General features: G+C 41.6%; 1 protein-coding gene across 3 annotated transcripts in view; it reads right to left on the reverse strand.

The window, feature by feature from the left end:
* Positions 1-4,317, reverse strand: part of SMIM29 (small integral membrane protein 29) — a 38,193-nt gene extending 33,876 nt beyond the window's left edge. The window contains exon 1 of one of the 3 annotated variants that reach the window (XM_075195734.1): positions 4,215-4,317. The gene's annotated coding sequence lies outside the window, so the exon portion shown is untranslated. The remainder of the gene's footprint in view (positions 1-4,214) is intronic. The other 2 variants (XM_075195735.1, XM_075195736.1) reach the window with 2 other exon arrangements.
* Positions 4,318-6,000: the final 1,683 nt, after the last annotated feature.

Genomic DNA, 6,000 nt, shown 5'->3' on the forward strand with positions numbered 1-6,000 from the left:
AATCATGAGTGGGAACATTAGGCGGTAGATGCAATTGGCTGTGATGTTCTGAGTGCTTTATTACCGTTACTACGATAAAAAGTAATACACATTTTTGCTCGCACCATTATGGGGCGCAAGTAAAAATCAGCATTACTTCTGTCAGAAAATATCCACGCAGGTTGTCTCACAACCGCTCCAGACTCACCTCATGCAGATATTTTCTGAATTGAATCTGCCCCTAGGACTACCTTTATTATGTGCCACTTTCTTGTGTTTGAATGTTTTCATTACATTGGTCAAAGTATAAAATGGGCGTTTCTGCAAACATGCAATTAGAGAGTACAAAATGTGTGCCATTAAAAGTATGGTGAGACCCAATCTCCGCCCCCTCAGATGAAATGGAAATATCAGATCTTTTAGTGGGGAAAAAAAAAGCAGGGTGTATGTGCCCTTTCCACCCCATTATTTAATTTAAATAATCCCATCCCACAAAACAAAATTGGGTTATTGCATGTGGGTGCAAAAGTAGGTGCTCATTATCCGCATTCAGCAAGGAACCATCCACCAAGCTGGCCAACTTCTCCCATATGCCAATACAAAGTTTGCACCCCCATCTTAGCTTGCAAATATGAGTGCCTGCCACTAAAAAGTGCAATGACAGAGCTTTGCAGATTTACACTTCTGCAATTTCATGGATGAACCTTAATGTGTCAATACAAAATGTTACTTTCTAAATGCATATAATAACCATATTACAATTGCATAAAAACTCATAGATAATCTGGACTGGCTCTGAAGATGAGCTGCTGACTTTCCATAAAAACTTCAACACATTTCACCCAACCATTAGGCTCGCTCTTAACTAATCACGATCTCAGCTACATTTCATGGATATGACCCTATACAATAAAAACAATACTATACAAACATCACTCTACAGGGTCGGACTGGGCCACTGGGGGACCGGGCTATCCCCTGGTAGGCCCCGACCCTGATCGCTCCCCTATTCGTTGGTGGGGGGAGCAAAAAAAAAAAAAAGAATACTTACGTGACCGCGGCGCTCCCCGACTCCTCTCTGCTCCATTCGCACTGAATGTGGGGCATGACGCCCGACGTTCAGTGAGGAGCGCTGCAGAGAGGAGTCGGGAATAAGACAGAAGATAAGAGAAGAAAGAAGCCAATAGAAAAAGCAAGTGAAGGAACGGAAGCAAGGGGGGAGCATGGCAGAGTGTGAAAAGGGGGAGCACGGCAGAGTGTGAAAAGGGGGAGCACAGACAGCATGGCAGAGAGCGAAAAGGGGGAGCACAGACAGCATGGCAGAGTGTGAAGGGGGGCCAAAGCAGCATGGCAGAGGGTGATGAAGGGTGGCCAGGAGAAGGGGGGAGCAAAAGCAGCATGGAGTGCGCAGTGCGATCATAAAGAGGCACAGCATTGTGATGAAGGGGCACAGTAATATGTGTGTGATGGCACAGCGGATTTGTGGAAATGTAATTTGTGTGTGGTAGGTGGTGGCTAAATAATGGGAGCTATTTTGTTTGTAGGGTGAAGGTGGAGCAATTTAATTTTATAGTAGGGACTATTAATTTAAGATAGGGTGGTTTGGGGGCTATTAATTGAATGTGGGGCTGAGTTTGAGGAGCATGAGGTCTATTTTTTAAATGTGAATATAAATTATTTAATGGCATTGACAGTTGCAGGAAATAGGTATATTTATTATACATAAATGCGATTAATTTATTGCAGGGACTGTCTGGAGGGAGGGAAATAGGCTTGTTAAATGGGAATACTATTGATTTAACGCCGGGGCTGGTTGGAATTTTCTAAATGTACCCATTATTTTTTCCAAATAGTGCCCCGAACATTCTAGGATCAGACAAGCCGCAACTAAAGAAATCAGTAGCCGCAGGTGGTAAAAGTGACAAGAACAGGTAGGACAGTCTGTCAAATGTTTTGAGTCTAGTGCAGGCTTGGCTAACCTGTGGCACTCTAGGTGTTGTGAAACTACAAGTCCCAGCATACCCTTCCATCAATAAGCTGCTATATATTGGCAAAGCATGCTGGGGTTTATAGTTTCACAACAACTGGAGTGCCACAGGTTAGCCAAGCCTGGTCTAGTGGGACAATCCCGATTTTTGGTGACTGTTCTGCCCAATATAGGGGGCAGGTCAAGACTGTGTACTGTTTATATAAACACTGCATTCTTTATTTACTACACTATGGAGCTAGCTCACCACTCCCCCCTTTAGTGTCAGGTCTTGCCTCTATGATGGCTGGCCACAACCCCTCTGGTGGGCCCCTAGCGTTGCAGTCCCCCGGTGGGCCTTTAATGCCCCAGTCCGACACTAGCTCTATCATAAACCTACAGGCCGCCCAGCATATCCGAGATGGAACAGCTTTCACCCAGTACACATAAAGAAGTCCATCATTTACAGCCATGATCTGAGATACATTCAGATTTGTTCAGACAGTGAAGACAGAAGACTACACATGCTATCACTGAGAAATACATTCCTACAACAAGGATACCATCCAATAGTTATAGATGAACAGATCCACAAGGCTACAAGGATCCCAAGGAGTAGCCTCCTGGATTACAAACAGAAGGTTAACAGCAAGGTGCCCCTTGTGGTCACTTACAATCCCCACATGAAAATCTGGGGGAAAATTGCTGCTGACCTTCAACCCATATTTCAGAAAGACAACAGACTGAAGGAAATATTTGCAGATTTTACTCTCCTTTCATACAAACAGCCTCCCAACTTAAGAAATCTCTTCCTTAGAAGTGCCCTCCCATCACCATCAGAGACTGGCACCTTCCCTTGCAAAAACAAAAAATGCAAAATCTACACCCATGTCTTACCAACAAACACAGTCCACATACCCAACACACAACGGGACTATACAATCACTGACACATTCTTATGTATACATCCTCCAATGTGGTGTACATGATACAGTGTACAAGGTGCCTTAAGGGAATTTACATTGGAGAGACCAAGCAGAAACCGCAATCCAGGATGAATTTACACAGCCACACAATAAAGAATACTCTGGACACCCCCGTGGGTAAACACTTCTCTGGACCAGGACACAGTATGACAGATTTAAAAGTCCTAATACTTAAAGGTCTTTTAAAAATGACAGGGAGAGAAAAATAGGGGCATTCAAGCTGATAAGAACATTCCAGTCATTGATGAAAGGACTCTTAACACCTGGATCTATGACCCATTACATGGACACACTTCACACCCCACAGCAGAGTGCAGACCTCTGAACTTGTAGGACGTTTACTCTTCCTTCCATAATGAAAACCTTCTTTTTATTACTTTAGCTTATCTTAATGATGTATCCCCCCCCCCCCCTGTACCAAATTCTTGATGTATCAGCTCTTAAATATTGTGCCTTTTTCTCAGTCATTCAGTTTAGTTGTAAACTTGCCTGATGAAGGGGCCTCTGTGCTCTGAAAGCTAGTAAATATATTTTGTTTTGGGTTAGCCAATAAAAGGTATCACTCCTATGATACTTTTGTCTTTTTTGACACCAAAGTATTTAACATCACATAACTTACACCACAAAAAGGCAATCTTGTTGATTTATACTACTTAATGGACCCTGCATCTTTACATGACAATTAAATAGATGCTAGGGACAAAAATGGGCAACACAAATGATCTGTTCAATCAAGTTTTCAGTGCAGGACACAAATCTGCAACATGACCCATGACCCCAGCTTGTCACACATATTTGCTATGGGTCTAAAATGAAGTGAAGGATTTATGTATTAATTTCTACAGAGAATTACATTTTGTGGCAATTATTTAATTATACAATCCGTTTTGTTAAGTGTTGATCATTTTTGTAATACTAAAAAGGTTGCAGAAAAAGAAGATAGGATAATTCTAAAAATTAAATTGTCCTCATACGGGACCTGCATTTATTTCTTGCACCCCTGCTTCTATCCATTTCATAATACGTCCAACCGGATAATAAGATGTAGCGGTCGTCAGTAGTTTTCTATGTATAAAATGCTCACACAAAAAGACAGAAGAGGGTATTTTAATTTAACAATGCCATAAATAGGGGAGTGTAGTAGTAGAATTCACACTCGAGAGTGTTTGCTGGAAGAAGAGCGTCTCAAAAAATACAATGCTGAAATAAGAATTAACAACATCGTGCATTAACGACCAGCAGTCTAATAATAACAACAGATATAATCATGATTACAGCCTCACCCACTTGGAGATCTTCTCTCAGTCCCTGTCTTTGTACCCGGAAGAAAATGTCAGGAAGCTATGACCAATAAGGACTCAGGGGCGGGGCTTGTGTTAGATATTAGGTGGGTGTCAACCTGAGCCGTCAACAATGCTATGAAGAAGGACAGAGTTTGCGATGTGGGTTAATAATTCTCTTTTTATGGACAGTCCCAAAACTACCGTGTTGAGCAATTTGTAGTTCAGGAGTATGTATCATATGTATGTGTCACAGTACAGCTATATTATAGTACGAATGTGTGCAATTATGTTTTATCTCTAATGAAGATTGAATGTTGTGTGCACATCTAGGATGTAGGTCTGCAAGTCATATTTGCCCACGTTTTAAAATCATAAATGTGCATGTAAGTGTGCCACTGCTAGTTCAGTCTATGGGGATCTCTATGTACTAAAATCTCTGTTTTCTAATATAATGATTTTGCATTTTAAATATCTTCCTCAATAAATTGTAATATATAAGAACCAGAGAATAAAAACTGATGGGGGAGGGGCAGGTTCTCCTGTGAAAAGATATCTTGTGAAATTCTGCTGATTTTATCTTTTAAGTAGGTAGCAAATTCATGGGCTGTGGAGGAAGAGGAAAGTGGTGCAGTTGGGCAAAGGCGCAAGCTGTAGGTGATAAAGAGGCCTTGTGGATTGGAAGGCACGGTGGATATTCGAGAAGTGAAGTAGGTTTGCTGGGAAAGTGAAACGGTAGTGTTGTAAAACAAAAGGGTGAAGTTAGGGAGAAGGAAGTCAAAGTTGCAACGAGATTCCTCCAATGGAGTGCAGTAGTGCTTTTGCAGGTAAAGGCAGGCCCAGCGCTACCATTACGCAGCTTTAGGCAGCTACCTATGGTGCCAGGGGCTTTGGAGAAAAAAAATCTCGGGTGCTTAGGGGTGGGGAGCACAGGGAGAGCAGCGTGCATGGAACACATACCCTTCCTGTTCCCAGCCCACCTGTCTGCTCACGCTGACAGGCAGTTGTATAACCCCCAGACTACAGGGTGCGCTGTGAGAGAGAGCACACATAGGGGAACTGAGATGCTATCAGTTTTCCTCTGACTATTACAGGGTGGATGGAGCAGCATTGAGTCGGGCATTGAGGGAGGATATAATATACTTGTTGGTATTGGCATGAAAAGCTATTATCTGGACACTTATGCTGTTATTGTAATAGGTGTCAGCGGCATTGGTGGTAGATGTTAAACCACAAGAAGCTTTTAGACCAATTTGTTGGGTTTATTTCAGAACTTGTTGTAACAGATTATATATACATATACACACAGTTGCTCACAGTTGACTGACTGTAGCAGGCAGTTAATGTACTTAACACTATTATAGTGTATTAATAAAACTTATATTGTGGGCAAAGTCAGAACAGGTTATTCATATATATTTTTTTTGTGCCTCAGGTCATGTTTTATATATATATATATGTATGTATGTGTAAGAGAACACAAAAATGGATGCAGCGCCAGTTATCACCTCTTTACAGTTCAACTGTCACTTGGAAGACCCAAAAGCACCTGACAGCGCTAAGTGATCTAACAAATCTATTGAAATAAAATGAGTGATTTTAATTTCAATAAAATCACTCATTTTATTTCAATAGATTTGTTAGATCACTTAGCGCTGTCAGGTGCTTTTGGGTCTTTAGTTTTGTGTGTGATAAGGGTTTAACAATCAGCCCTTTACCTGATCCAGCTGCTCCTGTGATTTTTTTATAATCCCTTTTGCTCAGCGCAGGATTATTGCTTTTTGCTTTT

This window comes from Mixophyes fleayi, chromosome 2 (genome assembly GCF_038048845.1).
Source record: "Mixophyes fleayi isolate aMixFle1 chromosome 2, aMixFle1.hap1, whole genome shotgun sequence".
Lineage (NCBI taxonomy): Eukaryota > Metazoa > Chordata > Amphibia > Anura > Limnodynastidae > Mixophyes > Mixophyes fleayi.